The sequence below is a fragment of the Schistocerca serialis genome, chromosome 4 (assembly GCF_023864345.2).
Source record: "Schistocerca serialis cubense isolate TAMUIC-IGC-003099 chromosome 4, iqSchSeri2.2, whole genome shotgun sequence".
Taxonomy (NCBI): domain Eukaryota; kingdom Metazoa; phylum Arthropoda; class Insecta; order Orthoptera; family Acrididae; genus Schistocerca; species Schistocerca serialis.
In genome coordinates this window covers 77,772,839-77,793,678 of record NC_064641.1, presented here as the reverse complement: position 1 = coordinate 77,793,678, position 20,840 = coordinate 77,772,839, and the positions used below count along the sequence as shown (strand labels likewise).

At 39.0% G+C, this 20,840-nt stretch overlaps 1 protein-coding gene across 1 annotated transcript in view; it reads right to left on the bottom strand.

The window, feature by feature from the left end:
- The window catches only part of LOC126474902 (protein bric-a-brac 1), a 261,416-nt gene that overhangs the window by 28,364 nt on the left and 212,212 nt on the right, over window positions 1–20,840 (bottom strand). The window lies entirely within an intron of this gene.

The window sequence follows — 20,840 nt, the reverse complement described above, 5'->3', positions numbered from 1 at the left end:
GGGTAAGGAGTCATTCCAATCCCGGGAGCGGAAAGACTTACCTTAGGGGGAAAAAAGGACAGGTATACACTCGCACACACGCACATATCCATCCACACATACAGACACAAGCAGACATATTTAAAGACTTTAAATATGTCTGCTTGTGTCTGTATGTGTGGATGGATATGTGCGTGTGTGCGAGTGTATACCTGTCCTTTTTTCCCCCTAAGGTAAGTCTTTCCGCTCCCGGGATTGGAATGACTCCTTACCCTCTCCTTTAAAACCCACTTCCTTTCGTCTTCCCCTCTCCTTCCCTCTTTCCTGATGAGGCAACAGTTTGTTGCGAAAGCTTGAATTTTGTGTGTATGTTTGTCTTTGTTTGTGTGTCTATCGACCTGCCAGCGCTTTTGTTCGGTAAGTCACCTCATCTTTGTTTTTATATATAATTTTTCCCACGTGGAATGTTTCCTTCCATTATATTAACCTAAGGATATCACGCACATCCATGCCCGAGGCAGGATTCAAACCTGCGACCGTAGCGGTCGCGCGGTTCCAGACTGTAGCGCCTAGAACCGCTCGGCCACTCCGGCCAGCCTGTTAATGACACTATGTCATTATCATATAGTTGTTGATACCACTATGTCATTATCCTAAGATATTGATACAAATATAGATCACTCGAAATAGGTCTATACCTATATGTTAGATATTGTTTTTCCAAATTTAGGTCCTACTACAGGCAGAGGTACCTTTCTCTATGTTAAAACAGCAAATCTGCCATATTACAATCTTTATACTCATCAACTGAGTAAAATGCTTTACCTTTGAGCCACTGACCCAATGTTGTCTTAAATTTATTTTTAGATACTGTTTGTACAATTTTAGGGGGCATATTAAACAGTTAAAGGCCTACATATTTATAACTATTACATATCTTGGACAATCTAGAATATGGCAGATCAATTGTGTGGTTTCGTCTTGTATTAAGGGTGTGGACAGATGACCTAAGGCGATATTGAGCTATGTTTTCTTTTACGTGTAATAAGCAATAATAGATGTACCAACAAGGAACGGTCATGATGTTAAGTTTTTTGAAATGTTCGCTGCATGTATCCCGAGGAGATAAATCAACTATATATTGAAGAGCTTTTTTTTTTTGCCATCTAAAAATTGATACTGAATTGGGAGAATTTCCCCAGAGTAGAATACCATATGAAAGATGGGGGTGGATATAAGCAAAATATGAATGCAGCAGTAAGTTTTGGCTGACATTATTCCTAAGCTTATAAAGTAGGAACATAGCACGTGAAAGTTTAGAACAGACGTATGTGATATGTTTATCCCAGCTAAGTTTCTGGTCAATCATCATTCCTAACAGTTTAACAGACTTATTTTCTTTGTTTGATACCTTCAAATTAAAGAATATTTCCTCAGTTTTTGTTTCATTTATGTATAGGGAGTTTGCACTAAACCAATGAACCGATTTTTCAAATATTATATTATGTTTTTCTCGTACAGATTCAAGAGTCTGTCCTGAATTGATAAAAGTTGTAACATCCTCGTAGAGGACTGTTTTACAGGATAAATACTGTGGCATATCATTAACGTACACTACAAACAGGAAGGGCCCAAATATGGAGCCCTGTGGCACACCTCTTTTTATTGTTTGTGGGTTTGACAGCTGCCCTTTTACACTAACAAATTGTACTCTGTTGCTTAAGTAGGATTCTAATAATTTCAGGGTGCCCTCTTCCATGCCATAGTGTCTTAATTTCATGAGCAAAGTACTTTGAGATACAGTGTCAAATGCTTTACTCAGAATGATGGACTGTCAATCTACAGACTGAGGCTGCCTAAACTACACAGTACAGATCCCACAAAGATTATGCCTTTTATAATTGTCTCAAGTCAATGTCAACACAGATAGCCACCAATCAACATCAGCATCTAAAAACTGTTTATCTGCATGTGATTAACTATGCACAGAATCTTATATACATTTTCCTTCTGAACTTTTATAACCAAGTGAAACGTGCTGAACTACATAAACACAATGGATAAAACATCAGTCCCCTCCTTAAAAAGAAATTTTCAGAGTACCGCAGATATAGAAATAGTACCAGGTCGCCATGCGATATTCCAATTCAATCAATGACATAAGCCATGGCAGTGAAGCTGTATGTGTCAGTTGGTTTTATGGAGTTCGTGCAGTATGATGGGTCAGTCAACATGAAGATTTGACAGAATGATCATTCAAATTGCCATATACATAACAAACTCTGTTTATTTCAATATTCTCGGTGACCATTTGTTGCCCTTTTTTCTACAAATTCAGAATGATAACACTGTGAATAGTCTTTGACACAAAACCAAATGACCACCCTCCAGCTAAGGCAGAGACAAAGTCCGAGTCATCCACTTAAGGCACCAATAAAATTAGCTACCTCTCAGAATTTTCCGTCTGGCCATCTGCATGATCTGGCAACACTGTAGGACATGGAAGTTGCTGGAGGAACTGTTGTCTTCCACTTGAGAAATTAGGGTGCCGTATCTGCTCGTGGTCTAATGATAAATATGATACATGAAGTCGTAAGTTGGAGTCCTTTCTTTAATTTTTAACACACATTTCGATTGTCTGCTTAAGCCACCACACTGATTGAATCACGGAGCTAATTTGCATCGTTTTCTAAGCCATCTGTAACAGCAAAATCTTCTGCGAAAGAGGTCGTGGCTACTCCAAAATATGCTTAAAGATTTTCCTTGTCCTACAGTGGTCACCAGCCACCCGCCACTGGGCTCCTTAACTCCAACCACCACCCAACCAGTTGATTCTAGCATGGCACACTTCTCTTACATTTTCAACATAAAATTGTTTGTTATTGTAGTTTGATTTTTTCACATTAAATAACTTCAATAAACCATCTGAACATCATGCAGTTACACAAGTTGTGTCAGTTGTTACGAGTGTGTTTATAAAGTGTCATTTTCTTACCTGAAGTTCTAGCCTTATAGAAAATGTTTTAAGTGTAATAAAATAGAGCACTAGTGCAAAACATCTGACATTTGTGACATATTGTTCGCTTTGTGTTTAATGGAGGGGTGCAAGGAGAGGAACCAATTTGAAACATTTGTATCATGTAGTGTGAGTGCCATTGGACAGATAATACCATAAAAGGATTTTCTTATTTCAAGAAAGGTTATTCTAGAGTTAATGATTTTCCACATTCAGGAAGTCTCGTTAACTGACACATGATGAAGTGCCACATTTGCATTCAATACCTTAAGATTCTGGGGTTGGGCCTAGGAAAACTGCATAGTCTAATTCAAAACAACAAAAATCAAAGGGATAACTATTACTAAGATTTTGGTTGAACTAAATCGGTTTGCTCTTATGCAGTATTGTTACAGATGAAGAGTTATGGTGCCTTTATGTTAACTTCTCGAGGAGGAATTAATGGTTGAGTATTAACAAAACACATGTCCTTGAGCAAAGGGCAGTATCAACAAATAATATTTTGCACCTAATGGTACAAAAAGGGTAGTTGTACGCCGCATTTTTTCCAACAAACGAGACACATTTTGGTCACAGTGTAAGAAAAACAACCAAGAAAACTGTAGTAACTGCCACTACTACACAACAACACTCTGCTGATTTAACATACTAAATTATCCCAGAGGTTCTTGGGAAGTCTGGCCTCCCACACTTATTCATCTGACCTTGCAGCGTCAAATGTTTAGCTTCTCTGCTCCTTATCACACAACCGTCAAGGATGAAAATCTACTTCAAACATTTTTAACACCAAACGAGTGGATTCCTACAGGCATGGAATTAGTAAACTACCTGACCATTTATAGTCTTGTGGGGATGTAGAACCACTGGCTCTATCACCCCCCCCCCCCCCCCACCCTCCCACAAATAATAACACTGCCCTATTGCAGCAAGAACAACCGTATGTTTGGCAGATTAGTTGTCTGCAGTAAATGCTCTATGCTACATGCATTGTGCATATGCTGTGAGAATAAAAGTATTCATATTAAGTGACGGGAGTGCAAGTGATTATTTATTGCCGTAATTACCACAAGCACTTCCCACTACCTACAGACTGTTATAGATAATGTCAGAGAACATAGTGTTGATGATTAACTTTTCTCTTGTGTTTACTGTTATTTTCAATAAACTAAAGGAAAAAATTACATTAAAATATGAACTGTGCTAATACAAATGAATTACGACTTACCAGAATAACCTTAAAATGAGTCTATTCTAATAAAATATTAAGTATTTGTAACACAAGCATGCCTACACCAGCATGAATTAATAAGACTTTGGACTTCAAAATGTACAGGTTTATGTGCTGTCCGGTGTCATACTTGAGTAGTATGGAAATTAGCAGTTGGAGTGGACACATAAAGAAGCTACAATTTAACTAATAAAATAATGTATACATAAAAAATAAAAAATTATGATGGTAGAATCAGAAAAAAAGGCATTATCAAGTGTTAAACTTTGGTCTGGCAGATGGAAACTGCCACAAGATAGGTAAAAAACATGCTTGCACTGAGACCAAACACAGCATTTACTTTAGAGAGAGAGAGCAACCATGTCATCTCACAGCTAGCAAACAGCTGCCACATTTCTCTCTCCAATATAGACCATTTCGAATACTTTATGTTTTATTAAAATAGTATTTCATTGCAAGGTTATCATGGTAAAGTAGTAATTCATTTGTACTTGTACAGTGCATATTTTAAGTGTATTTTTCCATTAGTTTATTGAGAATAACAGTAAAGGTGACAGAGAAATTAATCATCAACAATATATTCTCTAACATTATCTAAAACAGTCAGTGAATGGTCAGGTAGCTTACTGATTCCACACCTGTAGAACCTACTTGTCTGACATTAAAGATGTGAGCATGCCACGTCTGAAGAGGATTTTTGTTGAGAAAGGAACTTTCTTGATGATTGATTGATTGATAAGGAGCAGGAAAGCTTAACATCTAAGGCCATAAGGTCAGATGAAGAAGTGCGTATGGGATGACTTCCAAAACAATCCCCTGGATAATTTACTACGTGAAATTAGCAGTGTGTTGTTGTGTAGTCGTGGCAGTTACTACAGTTTTCTTGGTTGTTTTTCTTATACTATGACCAAAAGGTTGCAAAAAATGCCATCTATGATGGAAACAACACCCTTATACCACTAGACACAAAATCTTATTTGTTCACACTGGCTTTTGCTCAAGGAAATATTTGTTCTTATCTTGATGCAGCCATGAGCTCTTTCCAGGAAGGTATCGATATTACCCGTGGGTTAGAATGTGATGCAAATTATCTTTGAGGTTCACTCAGTACACTACCTTCAGCAGACAGCAGAAATGCAGTTTAGAAAATAAAAGAAGGAGTGAACTTGTTTACTACTAAACAATGAGCAGATACAGCACTGTAACATCTCGACCAGAAGACAACACTTCCTCTAGACATTTCCACACCCTATAGTGTTGCCAAATTGTGCAGATGGCGGGATTTAGAACTCCGAGGGGCAGCCAGTTTTATTGCCACTTTAAGTGAATGTCTTGGACTTAGTCTCTATGACAGTTGGCTGGTGGCAACATTTTATGTCTATGTCTATGCCTGTCCAAGATGATGATAGCCATGTTCAAAGAGCTGCACACATACACCCCTTGTTTGATGACCACTCATGCACCATATCGCATACTGACTGGCCTGCTAAACCACCCCATCTCATACAGAAAATACCTCGGACTATTTGAAACCGTGGGTGTAACACAGGAATCAATATGTGGACAATTTGGTAGCTCTACAAGATTTAATATCAATGAATGGCTTCAGGTGGGTGTGGTGTACTTGAGAAAACTAGTAAACTCACTTCCTTGTTGAATTGAGGCCATAACCTCTTCATAGCATATGTAAGCAAACAATGTATACTCACAGTTAACCTGGCCACTGTACCTTTTCTTGCTGCAGGTAGTTCTCTCCACAGCTAGCGTAAGTTTGAACATTGTCATTCCCAGAACCACAATGTGGGCTTTGGAGAATGACGTGGGGGTTCACACTAGAAGTGGATTCCTAGGGTACAGGTGGTATACAGGACAGATGTATTTTTAACTAGTTCAGTGGAACTCCAATTATCCAGATCATTTTGAGGAAAAAGAAATTTGAACCATGACTAAAATTGTTAGTTTTGTTCGATAGTTATTGAACTATACATTACCACGTAATGTTTCTTTATTGTTCTAAAATCAATCCACAGTGAATGTAATAAAAGATAAAATCTTCCAGTGCACAATGAATACCATATGCACAATACACACACTATTGTGTTTGTGCTGTCATTCAGTGCAGACTACATCAATCTGTTTTGTGACCTTAACTTACACAATGATCTGTCACTATATGTTCTGTCTTCCAAGGCTTTCGCTTTGTTTTGTGTTATGTGGGTGTTTTAATTTACTGAGTGGCATAAATCCTCTAAAAGGAAATGCGCTGTCATATCATTGGCAGACAAAGCCAAAAAAAATCGACAGTTTGTCTTCACTTAATGTGAGCAACCGCTGCCTACAGAATTTCAAGGCAAGGCACAGTATTTGAGAGTTGGATTTAAGTGGTGAAAAACTATCAACAGGCCTAAAAGCAGCAGAAACATTTATTGAAAAATTCAAAACTGAAGTAGATCTTATGACACTGAATTTTTATACAACACGGATGACACAGCCCTTATTTGGAAGGCTTTGCTTGAAATAACTTCAGCTCTAAAAGGGAAACTAGTACTTATGGCCATATGGTTAGTAAAGACCATGTTACCGTGCTGAGCAGGAAACAAAAAAATACCTTTTCTGCTGACAGGAAAATTGAAAAACCGCTAGGCTATCAAGGCTGTTAAAAATTTCCTATATTCTATAAGAATTGACCAAAGGCCTGGATGACTGCTACTTTCTTTTCCTAATGGTATGATTCAATTTTCATACCAGCAGGAATAGTAATAATAATAATCATCAATAATAATAATAAGTACCGTGATGTTAATTCTGGGCCATGCACACACCTACCCCACAGAAAGCCTTCTTGATAGAGAAGACAGAGGTTTTGAAAAACTCTTCCTGCTGCCAAATGTAGTGAGTTTTCTGCAGCCAATGGACCAATTGGTGATCCAAACTATGAAGTGACACTACAGAAGGCACCTGTGGAGGAACTTTTGATAAAAGATGTAAATGAAGAAGGCACTGTGGCTCATCATCAAGTATTGAATTTAAAAGACTGCTTTTACATGGTGGTAGGAGCATGGAATTTAGTCAAAACAACTACATTAAAAAGAATTTGGAATCAATTGAAAGACATTTCAATTGAAGATGAGGTACAGAAAGATCAAGATGAAAAGCATATGTATGAAAAGGAAGAGGAAAGAACAGAAGCAGCTGAGGACAAACATTCATTTGAGGACAAAAGAAAGATCCTTTTGAAAATTCCTGTATGTTCCAACTGCAGTGGTTTGCTTGTGATTCCTCAGACCCTGGATTCCAGATTTTCAGTGACAATGAAATCAAACAAAGTATGAGAGAAGAAAATGATGGTCAGGAGGATTTTTCTTTTAGTGCTTCGCCTGCCTCGTGGATAGTTTCACTCTGCTCTGTGTTTTTATGAAACAAGGGACCGATGACCTTTGTAGTTTGGTCCCTTTAATCTTTAACCCAACCAACCAACCAGGAGGATTACACTGTCACTGAACCAGGTGTGGGACAGTCAGCTCACGAGGAATTTGTGTGTCTTGACACTGCACTAATGTGGATGGAGCAACAGCCTGAGTGGGACCATATCAGTTGCTCACCTCAAGCAGATGCCAGACTTGATTGCATGAAAACAAATGAAGACAGCACAGCAACTGACTGAGCGATATGTGGAAGAACTGACACCGTATGTATATACAGTACTATAAACGGAAAAAAACTTGTTTTCATGATTTATCAAACTACTGTCCAGATAGGATCTGGTACCAAGTCAAAGGGTAACTGGACTTCTACTATATTTTCATAAGGGATGACTTTCAATGAATTTTTATGTTACCAAGGATGTCATCTACATTAAGAGTTTCAAGTACTGCAAATTACTACAGGCAGTTCAAATTATTCTTGTCCATATAATTAAGGTTTTCGTGTGTGTGTGTGTGTGTGTGTGTGTGTGTGTGTGTGTAGGTAGGCAGGCAATAAAAAGGTTGTTAAGCATGCTTATGACATTTACTACAAAATTTTACATCCATAGGTGATTTATTTATACAACCAACTCACACTAATTAATTTGAGAGAACTAATAATCACATCTCTCACCTCTCCGGTAATGGATTTACCTGAATAAAAACAGGATTGCGATTTCTTAAATGGATGTGTGTGGGTCCTCGACCTGACAGGGACAAATAACTGGTGTTTTTAAAATAAACTGAAAAGTATAGTGAAACTTAGCTTTGGAATGTCCTTACTTCAAATAGTTCTCTTGCCAATATCATGTAATTTGATTGGAAATTTAACAATGATCACTTTTGTTAGAGAAAACAGTCTTTCATTGGAATAAATATGAGGTCTATTCAAAAAATTCCGGAACATTCATAATTTTGCCTCAATAGTATGTTGGAGTGAAAAGTGTTTGGCATCCCCGCACATGCCAGTGTTTAAAGTATATGTGCTGGAAGTTTCATTGTTGTACGTCTGTTAGTTTTGTTCTGTGCTGTATTGAGTGGAACATTGTTGCACAATTTGCGAATTTCAGCATGGCGGAGTTAGAGGAGCAACACGTCCACATTAAATTGTGCACGAAACTCAAGAAAACCTATACAGACACACACCAAATGATGCAGGAAGCTTACAGTGATGAGTGCTTAAGCCATACTTGGTTTATGAATGGTTCGCATGGTTTAAAAATGGCCGGATGGACGTTCAAGATGTCTTCAATTCAGGACACCCTTTGATGTCTACTGACAATTCTCATGTCAGGAAAGTCAATGAAATTGTGCATGCCAATGAAAGACTGACAATAAAAGACTGACTGACTGAGGGATTGCAGAAGAATGTAACATTTCAGTTGTATCATGTCATGAAATCCCAATACAGCACCTTTGAATGCATCGTGTTGCTGCCAAGTTCATCCTGTGACCCACGGGTCAAGACCGGAAAGACCTTCACCTCGTAATCTGTGAAGAGCTTTTGGATCACGCAAATGAGAATGAGATGCTTCTTTAAAGAATCGTAGCTGGTGATGGGACATGGGTCTACGGTTATGATGTCCAGACCAAGGGTCAACCTTTGCAATGGATCAGGAAAGATTCTCCAAGACCACAAAACGCTTGTCATGTCACGTCATGTCATGTCATGTCAAACGTCAAAGTCACACTGATGGTTTTCTTTGACTTTGAAGAAATAGTTCACCGTGAATTTGTGTCACAGAGACAAACTATTAATTGACGCTACTATCGGGACTTGCTGTGCTGGTACTGCGAACAGCTGAAAGCAAGGAGAATCTAAAGCCGTAATTTTTCTCGAGGGCATGCAGCTTTACTGTATGGTTAAATGATGATGACGTCCTCTTGGGTAAAATATTCCGGAGGTAAAATAGTCCCCCATTCAGATCTCTGGGTGGGGACTAATCAAGAGGACGTCGTTATCAAGAGAAGGGAAACTGGCATTCTACGGATCGGAGTGTGGAATATCAGATCCCTTAATTGGGCAGGTAGGTTAGAAAATTTAAAAAGGGAAATGAATAGGTTAAAGATAGATATAAAAATTTAAAAAGCAAAATGGATAGGTTAAAGTTAGATATAGTGGGAATTGGTGAAGTTCGGTGGCAGGAGGAACAAGACTTTTGGTCAAGTGAATATAGGGTTACAAATACAAAATCAAATAGGGGTAATGCAGGAGTAGGTTTAATAATTAATAAAAAAAAAAATAGGAGTGGAGGTAAGCTACTACAAACAGCATAGTGAACGCATTATTGTGGCCAAGATAGACACGAAGCCCACGCCTACTACAGTAGTACAAGTTTATATGCCAACTAGCTCTGCAGATGACGAAGAAATTGAAGAAATGTATGAGGAAATAAAAGAAATTATTCAGATAGTGAAGGGAGACAAAAATTTAATAGTCATGGGTGACTGGAATTCAATAGTAGGAAAAAGGAGAGAAGGAAACGTAGTAGGTGAAAATGGATTGTGGGTAAGAACTGAAAGAGGAAACCGCCTGGTAGAATTTTGCACTGAGCATAACTTAATCAAATAACACTTGGCCCAAGAATCAAAAAAGAAGGTTGTATACATGGAAGAAGCCTGGAGATACTATAAGGTATCAGATAGATTATATAATGGTACAACAGAGATTTAAGAACCAGGTTTTAAATTGTAAGACATTTCCAGGGGCAGATGTGGACTCTGACCACAATCTATTGGTTATGAACTGTAGATTAAAACTGAAGAAACTGCAAAAAGGTGGGAATTTAAGGAGATGGAACCTGGATAAACTGAAAGAACCAGAGGTTGTACAGAGTTTCAGGGAGAGCATAAGGGAACAATTGACAGGAATGGGGGAAAGAAATACAGTAGAAGAAGAATGGGTAGCTTTGAGGGATGAAGTAGTGAAGGCAGCAGAGGATCAAATAGGTAAAAAGACGAGGGCTAGTACAAATCCTTGGGTAACTGAAGAAATATTGAATTTAATTGATGAAAGGAGAAATTATAAAAATGCAGTAAATGAAGCAGGCAAAAAGGAATAAAAACGTCTCAAAAATGAGGTCGACAGGACGTGCAAAATGGCTAAGCAGGGATGTCTAGAGGGCAAATGTAAGGATGTAGAGGTTTATCTCGCTAGGGGTAAGATAGATACTGCCAACAGGAAAATTAAAGAGACCTCGGGAGAAAAGAGAACCACTTGTATGAATATCAAGAGCTCAGATGGAAACCCAGTTCTAAGCAAAGAAGGGAAATCAGAAAGGTGGATGAAGTAAATAGAGGGTCTATACAAGGGTGATGTACTTGGGCACAATATTGTGGAAATGGAAGAAGATGTAGATGAAGATGAAATGGGAGATATGATACTGCGTGAAGAGTTTGACAGAGCACTGAAAGACCCAAGTCGAAACAAGGCCCCGGAAGTAGGCAACATTCCATTAGAACTACTGACAGCCTTGGGAGAGCCTGGCCTAACAAAACTCTACCATCTGGTGAGCAAGATGTATGAGACACGCGAAATACCCTCAGACTTCAAGAAGAATATAATAATTCCAATCCCAAAGAAAGCAGGTGTTGACAGATATGAAAATTACCGAATATCAGTTTAATAAGTCATGGCTGCAAAATACTAATGCGAATTCTTTACAGACGAATGAAAAAACTGGTAGAAGCCGACCTCGGGGAAGATCAGTTTGGATTCCGTAGAACACATGAGGCAATACTGATCCTACGACTTATCTTAGAAAATAGATTAAAGAAAGGCAAACCTATGTTTCTAGCATTTGTAGACTTAGAGAAAGCTTCTGACAATGTTGACTGGAATACTCTCTTTCAAATTCTGAAGGTGGCAATTATAAGAGCCGAGGGGCATGAAAGGGAAGCAGTGGTTGGGAAGGGCGTGAGACAGGGTTGTAGCCTATCCCCGATGTTATTCAATCTGTATATTGAGCAAGCAGTAAAGGAAACAAAAGAAAATTTCGGAGTAGGTATTAAAATTCATGGAGAAGAAATAAAAACTTTGAGGTTCGCCGATGACATTGTAATTCTATCAGAGACAGCAAAGGACTTGGAAGAGCAGTTGAACGGAATGGACAGTGTCTTGAAAGGAGGACATAAGATGAACATCAACAAAAGCAAAACGGGGCTAATGGAATGTAGTCAAATTAAGTCGGGTGATGCTGAGGGAATTAGATTAGGAAATGAGACGCTTAATGTAGTAAAGGAGTTCTGCTATTTGGAGAGCAAAGTAACTGATGATGGTCAAAGTAGAGAGGATATAAAATGTAGACTGGCAATGGCAAGGAAAGCGTTTCTGAAGCAGAGAAATTTGTTAACATATAGTATAGATTGGCGACTCCATGGAGTGTCCTGTGCACCACGACCAGATAATGGGTATACTTGGAAGGAGAGACAGCATTGGTCGTATTTTTTTGTTTTATTAACCGCAAAATCGATTTTCGGTCACTTAGTGACCATCATCAGTGCTGTAATATACAATTTAAATTGGTAGGCACTGGTGTCAACAAGCTTAGAGCGATCACATAAACTCATGTGGTGCTGCAGAAGAATGATGAAGATTAGATGGGTAGATCACATAACTAATTAGGAGGTACTGAATAGAGTGATTTGCACAGTCACTTGGGACTTTGCATTGGGCAAGAGATTTGTGATAGACGCAAGCTCAGTAAGGGGCCAATGCTGTGGAGTACTATTTGTAAAACTAAATTGGGATCCCATCCAAACCTGGCAACTTATTTGTTTTCAACTCTTTCACTTATTTCTTTACACCATAGATGCCTATTACTATGTTGTCCATACGGGAGTCTGTGTGATAGTCAATCTGCAATTTCCTAAATACGAAATTTCAAACTTCAGCTTTTCTTTTGCTTCTTCTATTGTCACACCAGACAGGTCAATGAGATACTGGATAGAAGCCTTACCTGCTTAGCGATTTTACATAAGACCTCAGTTTTATCAGGTTCTCGGCCAGACCTTCTGCTAAGGTGTGAAGGTAATGAAGTTCATGCACACACCTTTTACACATGTACTAATCTTGCCTGTCATCATTTGTGCATTCTCTTTTGAACCGATAGTGTAACAGCCTTTGCTTTCTTAGCGGTTTTTGAATTTTGTTGTTAGACTACAGTGAGTTTTTTCTGTCCTTAATCCACTTACTAGGCACATACTTCTCCTGAGAACAATTTACAATCAATTTAAACTTTTCTCATAATTCCTCAACATCCATTACACTGGAACTAAATGATGTCACTTCATTGTCTGCTCTTTCTAGCAGACACAATGTAGTGCTTCGAGAATTTCGGGGTAAATTCTAGAAACACTTGACTCTCCACCACCTCGAACACCCGATATTTTAATGACAAGGATGAGAGAGCCTTTTTACTGTGCCACACATGTCTGTGTGATCAGGAAGGACAGCTGTCACGAGGAGCCAGGAGCTGTGTCAGACAAGCGGCCTCGACAAGTGGTTACAAGCAGCACCCTAGAAGTTATAGCAAAAAGTCAAAGAGTATTTGGATAATGTTCCATGGTCGGTGGTGTCATGAGGATTGTTACAGAGACTTTAACTTTATGTCTTGGCTCTGCATGAGAAAGAGCATATGTAACTGTACGAGTGTTTAGTAGATTTTGACTTTTATCTTGGAACCAGTTGGCTTGCTGGAGTTGTACAGAATAATTGTTACTTTGGGACAAGAATCGAAAATATATTGTTGTTGAACTGACAAGAGCCTACGAGTACATAATCTATTTCAAGAATCTAGAGCTGGTTCATAATATTCCCCTTAACCTGATACAGTCTTAGGAGATTAACTAAACGGTGACAGCAACGCAGCTGATAACCCAAAGAAGAGGATCGGCTGCACACACAATGTACAAGTCAACTGGAAGAGAAGTGTGAGTCATGTAATCCAACATCACACTCTCTTATTGTCCAAGAGAGCGTGAGAACATGGTGACCCAACTTACAGGACCCAAAGAAAGCGGGAATTTTATGACAGAAATCGAGATAAGATATTGAGTTGCCATTGCAACTGAGAGTAACAAGACAAGGAAACTGTTATACAAAATTGGATTCTGCCTAAAAAAGAAAAAAAGGGTGAAAAAGTTAACAACCACCGAACAAAGGAAGACGCAGAGAATAGTTCGAATAAGAAGATTTGGTGTGGGGAAGTAAACAGTCCTCACACATACGTCGACCCAGCTGATGTATATGCAGTAAGCAGCCAACGCCGATGCAGTAACCAGCCTCCAACGTAGTATCCTGCCAATGACGCCGCCTGCAACTGCCGTTCACCGTTGCTGACTTCGCGTCCACTCGCCGACACAGACACCGCAACCACCTTTAGAAGCTGCTAGCGCCCGTGCTGATCACTGGTGCCGATTGTACACCTGCTCACTAACGCAGCCTAGACCTCTACGACGGGTGAGCGAAAACCAGTAACTGTTTGGTAAAGTTGAAAGAACTGCAGGACAATAAACTGTGGGTGTATTTATTGTACACAATATTGTATTTTAGGTTAGATGATTACTAGGTCAAAGAAAAATAGAGAAATGGATAATATTCGGAACGTTGGGGAAACTTCTGAGCCAGTCATGGCAATGACTGTAACAAAATAAATGCCAGACTGGACTGAGGTAGCAAATCTAACTAAAGCACTGAACCTTAAATTATATAACCAGATACAAGAACTAAATGCTAGATTAGATAACCAAAGTGCTGAGTTGGATGACCAGAAGGCTAATACAGCCACTCTAAGTGAAAAGTTAGAACCACAGAGTGAAGCTTTAAATTCTAAGATTGATGTATTAAATGATAAAGAGGAACATTTATGATTAGATTCAAAGAATGAATTAAGTAATTCCTTAACTGTGCAAATGAATCAATGTTTACAAATTTTAACCATAGACAGGATGAGCAATTTCAGAATTTTGCAAAGAAACTAGAATTTGACACTAAAAGTAATAATAAAGAGCCCGAGCTTAACGAAAAATTAGAATCTTGTGAAAATTATGTAATATCAAATTTAATTCTGTAAGACAGGAACTGAATATCTGAAAGAGAGCACAGATCAACCCAAGGAGTTAATATCAATTATTCAATCGAAAATTCCAAAGAAGAGGATCGGTTGCACGCACAATGTGTAAGTCAACTGGAAGAGACGTGCAAGTCATGTAACCCAACACTGCACTGTCTCTTGTCATCCCAGAAAGCATTAGAACACTCCCTTCGTCTTCTTGACTGATTTATTAGCTTTCATAACCAAAGTCAATATGACGACATCATGATCACTTATCACCATCTCTGTAGTGATGCCACTGATAAGGTCAGGCCTTTTTGTAAGTAGCAGTCCAAAATATTTCCACTGCATGTGGGCTATCAAACAAACTGCTCAGGACAGTTTTCGAAAAACTTTGTTCAAAAGCTACTTTGTAAGATTGTTTGTCTGTACCCCCTTGCAATGAATCCATGGACGTTCCAGTCTATACTCTGTGGGTTTTTTAAGTCACCTCCAATTAATATTGTTTGATCTGGGTATGTACACACTAGTGATCATAGACTTTCTTTTAATGACTCTAGAACTGTAACAGCAGTATCAGTTGGCTGGTAAGAACATCCAACAATTATCCTGATTTCACAAACATCTGTTTACATGAGGTAGTTCACAGTCACACTCAGTTTTGCCCTCAATAGATACAATATTTTTCTCAACTGCAATGAACACTCCCCTCTCCTATTGTGTCTAACCTGTTCTCATAATACATGTTCCATGGCTCGCTAAATATATCTGAGCTTTCTATTTTGGGTTTCAGCCAGTTCCCCGTCCCAACAATAATTTGAGTGTGAGAACTTTCCTGCAGAAAAGTAAATCCAGAAGTTATGTTACCAATACTTCGACAACTTACTGATAAAATTTTGACAATCAATGTGTCTTTACTCTGAATGTGGACTGATTTCACTATCTGCATGTAGTCTGGCAAGTGTTCATCAGAGTATGTCAAACTACTGCCTGATCTACAATGCCCGATGTGCACTCCACAAATACCTGAGTAGCTGCTTCCTTTGTGTAGCCACCCCTGACCTATCAAGGGAAATTCTACAATTCTCCACCTGATAATGCAGATCCAGAAACCTGCAGCCAAGACTACCACAGAGCAGATGAAGACTCTCTACTCGGCTCCAAACCAAAGGGGTCCCAATCAACTCTGGGAACAATGCTGGAAATTGTGAGCTCTTCTTCCAACATGTGTGAAGCCAGCAGCTTCTACAACTTCCACCAGCCACCTGTATGAATTGCGGATGGCCTCGGAACCTGTGTCAGGCATCATTAGTGCCAACATGAGCCACAACTTGCAGACAACTGCATCCTGCATGCTCAACAACAACTGCTGCCAGAAGTGCAGTCAGCTGTTCATGAACTGCAGCCAGCTCCTCCTGTGTCCACACACAGTAAGCACATATCCTATCCATCCTAAGAATACTGGCTGAAGAAGAAGAAGGAAAGTATAAAAGCAAGCAGAAACCTAGATATGCAATTTGCTGCCCTCCTGACAGGTTAGCAATGGACCATGTTGCATTAATAAGCTGAGTAGCTTGTCGTTCAGAAAAAAATAAAAACTTCACTAAAGACTTACTGAATTTACACTTGCAGTTAAAAAATTAATAAATCATCCTAAATAAAAAACATGCGTGGAGTTTAAGAAGCATACCACTAGGAAAAAGCAGGAAAAGCTATATATGTAACGTGCCTCTCTGGAGATGTGTAAAAGATGACAGCTGAAGACTGACTGACTAGCTTACTAGGCTGGAATGAGCACACACTTGTCTTCAAAACAAACAAATGAGCAAGTACTGCACTACAGACTGAATGAATTTACACTTGCAATTACAAAACCCAAGTTTAACCCTTTCGTTGCAGTGGCTGTGTATACATGTGACGTTCGCCATGTGTTCTGGACCCATACAAGGCTGTCGCTGAGGTTTTCCTACAATGCTACAGACGACAGAGTGTCGTAGGCCACTGACCTCTCACTGCTGTGGATGAGTTATTTCCATTTCTCGGCGAATAAAAATGTTTCATGCATTTATCGTACGATGTATGTGCCTTCTAGCATGCTATTATTTGTAAAAAAAAGTTTTGATATATTGCATTGTTTATGAGATATGATGATTTTTATGAGCACATGACCTGCGAGGCACGAGGCCATGAATGGGTGTGCCACGTGTGACTGTCCTTCAGAGACAAAATGCAGCAACTTGAGAATAAAATGAGGTATCCCTCTGCTCTCAATTCTAAATAAAATTTGGACATATTATCTACATTTATTCACTGCAATGTATGAGCTAAAACCAACCACAAGCAAAGTTTACAAAATGCTTTATTAATTTGATGCAGTGCAGTAAATGTGATGGAAAACAAAAACAAATTCAGTTCCTTACTGAGTGAAGATATCAGACTCCAAGATGTGCAAAATTCAAGTTTTTTTTTCATCTAACAGTTCTTGATAAATCAGATGATAAGCATTTCATATCAGCCAGAATGCCTCTCTCAGCTCATACGCCAGCATTTGGCGAGCAGTGAAAGGGTTATACCTCTTCAATAGAAAAACATGCACAAAATTCAAGAAATACACTCTTAGGAAAACACAGGAATAGTTAAATATGTAACTTAATGCACTGACGATGTGTAACAGGTGACAGCTGGAAAGATGTTAAGTCCCATTTAACTGTGAGGCCATAGCCACACTCACTGCAGCATGTTGTTGTGGTCTTCAGTCCTGAGACTGGTTTGATGCAGCTCTCCATGCTACTCTATCCTGTGCAAGCTTCTTCATCTCCCAGTACCTACTGCAGCCTACATCCTTCTGAATCTGCTTAGTGCAATCATCTCTTGGTCTCCCTCTACGAATTTTACCCTCCACGCTGCCCTCCAATACTAAATTGGTGATCCCTCGATGTCTCAGAACATGTCCTACCAACCGATCCCTTCTTCTAGTCAAGTTGTGCCACAAGCTCCTCTTCTCCCCAATTCTATTCAATACCTCCTCATTAGTTATGTGATCTACCCATCTAATCTTCAGCATTCTTCTGTAGCACCACATTTCGAAAGCTTCTATTCTCTTCTTGTCTAAACTATTTATCGTCCACGTTTCACTTCCATACATGTCTACACTCCATACAAATACTTTCAGAAACGACTTCCTGACATTTAAATCTATACTCGATGTTAACAAATTTTTCTTCTTCAGAAACGCTTTCCTTCCCATTGCCAGTCTACATTTTATATCCTCTCTACTTCAACCATCATCAGTTATTTTGCTCCCCAAATAGCAAAACTCCTTTACTACTTTAAGTGTCTCATTTCCTAATCTAATTCGCTCAGCATCACCCAACATAAGTCGATTACATTCCATTATCCTCGTTTTGCTTTTGTTGATGTTCATTTTATACCCTCTTTTCAAGACACTGTCCATTCCGTTCAACTGCTCTTCCAAGTCCTTTGCTGTCTCTGACAGAATTACAATGTCATTGGCGAACCTCAAAGTTTTTATTTCTTCTCGATGGATTTTAATATCTACTCCGAACTTTTCTTTTGTTTCCTTTATTGCTTGCTCAATATACAGATTGAATAACATCGGGGATAGGCTACAACCCTGTCTCACTCCCTTCCCAATGACTGCTTGCCTTTCATACCCCTCGACTCTTGTAACTGCCATCTGCTTTCTGTACAAATAGTAAATAGCCTTTCGCTCCCTGTATTTTACCCCTGCCACCTTCAGAATTTGAAAGAGAGTATTCCAATCAACGTTGTCAAAAGCCTTCTCTAAGTCTACAAATGCTAGAAACATAGGTTTGTCTTTCCTTAATCTTTCTTCTAAGATAAGTCGTAAGGTCACTATTCCCTCACGTGTTCCAACATTTCTACGCAATCCAAATTGATCTTCCCCAAGGTTGGCTTCTATCAGTTTTTCCATTCGTCTGTAAAGAATTCGCATTAGTATTTTGCAGCTGTGACTTATTAAACTGATAGTTCGGTAATTTTCACATCTGTCAACACCTGCTTTCGTTGGGATTGGAATTATTATATTCTTCTTGAAGTCTGAGGGTATTTCACCTGTCTCGTACATCTTGCTCATCAAATGGTAGAGTTTTGTCAGGACTGGCTCTCCCAAGGCTATCAGTAGTAATAATGGAATGTTGTCTACTCCGGGGGCCTTGTTTCGACCCAGGTCTTTCAGTGCTCTGTCAAACTCTTCACGCAGTATCATATCTCCCATTTCATCTTCATCTACATCCTCTTCCATTTACATAATATTGTCCTCTAGTACATCGCCCTTGTATAGACCCTCTATATACTCCTTCCACCTTTCTGCTTTCCCTTCTTTGCTTAGAACTGGGTTTCCATCAAAGCTCTTGATATTCGTGCAAGTGGTTCTCCTTTCTCCAAAGGTCTCTTTAATTTTCCTGTAGGCAGTATCTATCTTACCCCTAGTGAGATAAGCCTCTACATCCTTACATTTGTCCTCTAGCCATGCCTGTTTAGCCATTTTGCACGTCCTGTCGATCTCATTTTTGAGACGTTTGTATTCCTTTTTGCCTGCTTCATTTACTGCATTTTTATATTTTCTCCTTTCATCAATTAAATTCAATATTTCTTCTGTTACCCAAGGGTTTCTACCAGCCCTCATCTTTTTACCTATTTGATCCTCCGCTGCCTTCACTATTTCATCCCTCAATGCTGCCCATTCCTCTTCTACTGTATTTCTTTCCCCCATTCCTGTCAATTGTTCCCTTATGCTCTCCCTGAAACTCTGTACAACCTCTGATTCTTTCAGTTTATCCAGGTCCCATCTCCTTAAATTCCCACCTTTTTGCAGTTTCTTCAGTTTTAATCTACAGTTCATAACCAATAGATTGTGGTCAGAGTCCACATCTGCCCCTGGAAATGTCTTACAATTTAAAACCTGGTTCCTAAATCTCTGTCTTACCATTATATGATCAATCTGATACCTTTTACCACTGCAGCATAGGTAAAGCAAAGCAAGGAGTAGACAACTAACAAACTGTTAGGAAACCAGCAGAAAATAAAACAAAGGCAGGCACAAGCAGTTAGGAACCATTAAAGCTCTAAAGCAGAGCTAAGAGGAAATTCTGAGGAGACAGAAAAAGCCTACTCATAAATAAAAGATGTAAATTGTAAGCTCGAAATGTCACTGTAGCACACGTAAGTATCAAATATACCATGAAAGTCCATTACTCGAAGTTGAAATCGCAACCTGTGATGAAGACCAGACAGATTTAGGAGGAGATAGCCTGCACTGGAAGAGGAAGTAGTTTCACTTGATAGTGTGTTAGAGAAGCCACAAAAAGAAGTAGTAAATATTATTTGCAAGCTGGAATGATAGGCAAGGAAAAACCATTGTGGTAATACAAAATATAACACAGCTATATTCACAGGGGGATTTCCTTAGCAAAGTTACAAACAGTAGTGTCCCTGTGCAATTACAAAGATGAGTTGCCAGACAGATGGCCAGATGCACCCAAAATTACACATGCAGTCAAATTATTGGAAGACAAAGCTACAAGTCGGGGTGAGAAGCCAGAAACAGAAATGATAACTTATGCCAATTTTGAAGCTGCATTTTGAGCTGAGTATTGGTTCAAGAGTAAACAAGATAATACAGTAAGTTTGATTAATAATCAGCTATATAACTGAGTGCAAGGTGGTACTCACACTAAAATACTAGAGGGAGAGTTTAAGCAAAATCAATGCGTTGACATCCCCATATGAAGAATGCACTGTAGTACACTGGGTGATAAAACTGCTTGCCATCAAGCATACAAGAGAGATGATTTGAACCACCACTGAAACACATGATTAAGTGAGAAATATACTTGACCAATTAGAGGAACATAGTATGGGTATGTGTGACTTTTTTTTCTGCTACCAAACAAGAGAGGAAAACAATGAAAATGGATCAGACAAAAGATAATTTTGGTACAGGAAACAAAACACCAGTGGCTTGGGAAGCCAGACACTGACCACAACAAACAGAGGTGGTGTCCAGATAAGCTAAAGCAACTGTTACATGGATATCACAACCTTGAAGCAGGAGC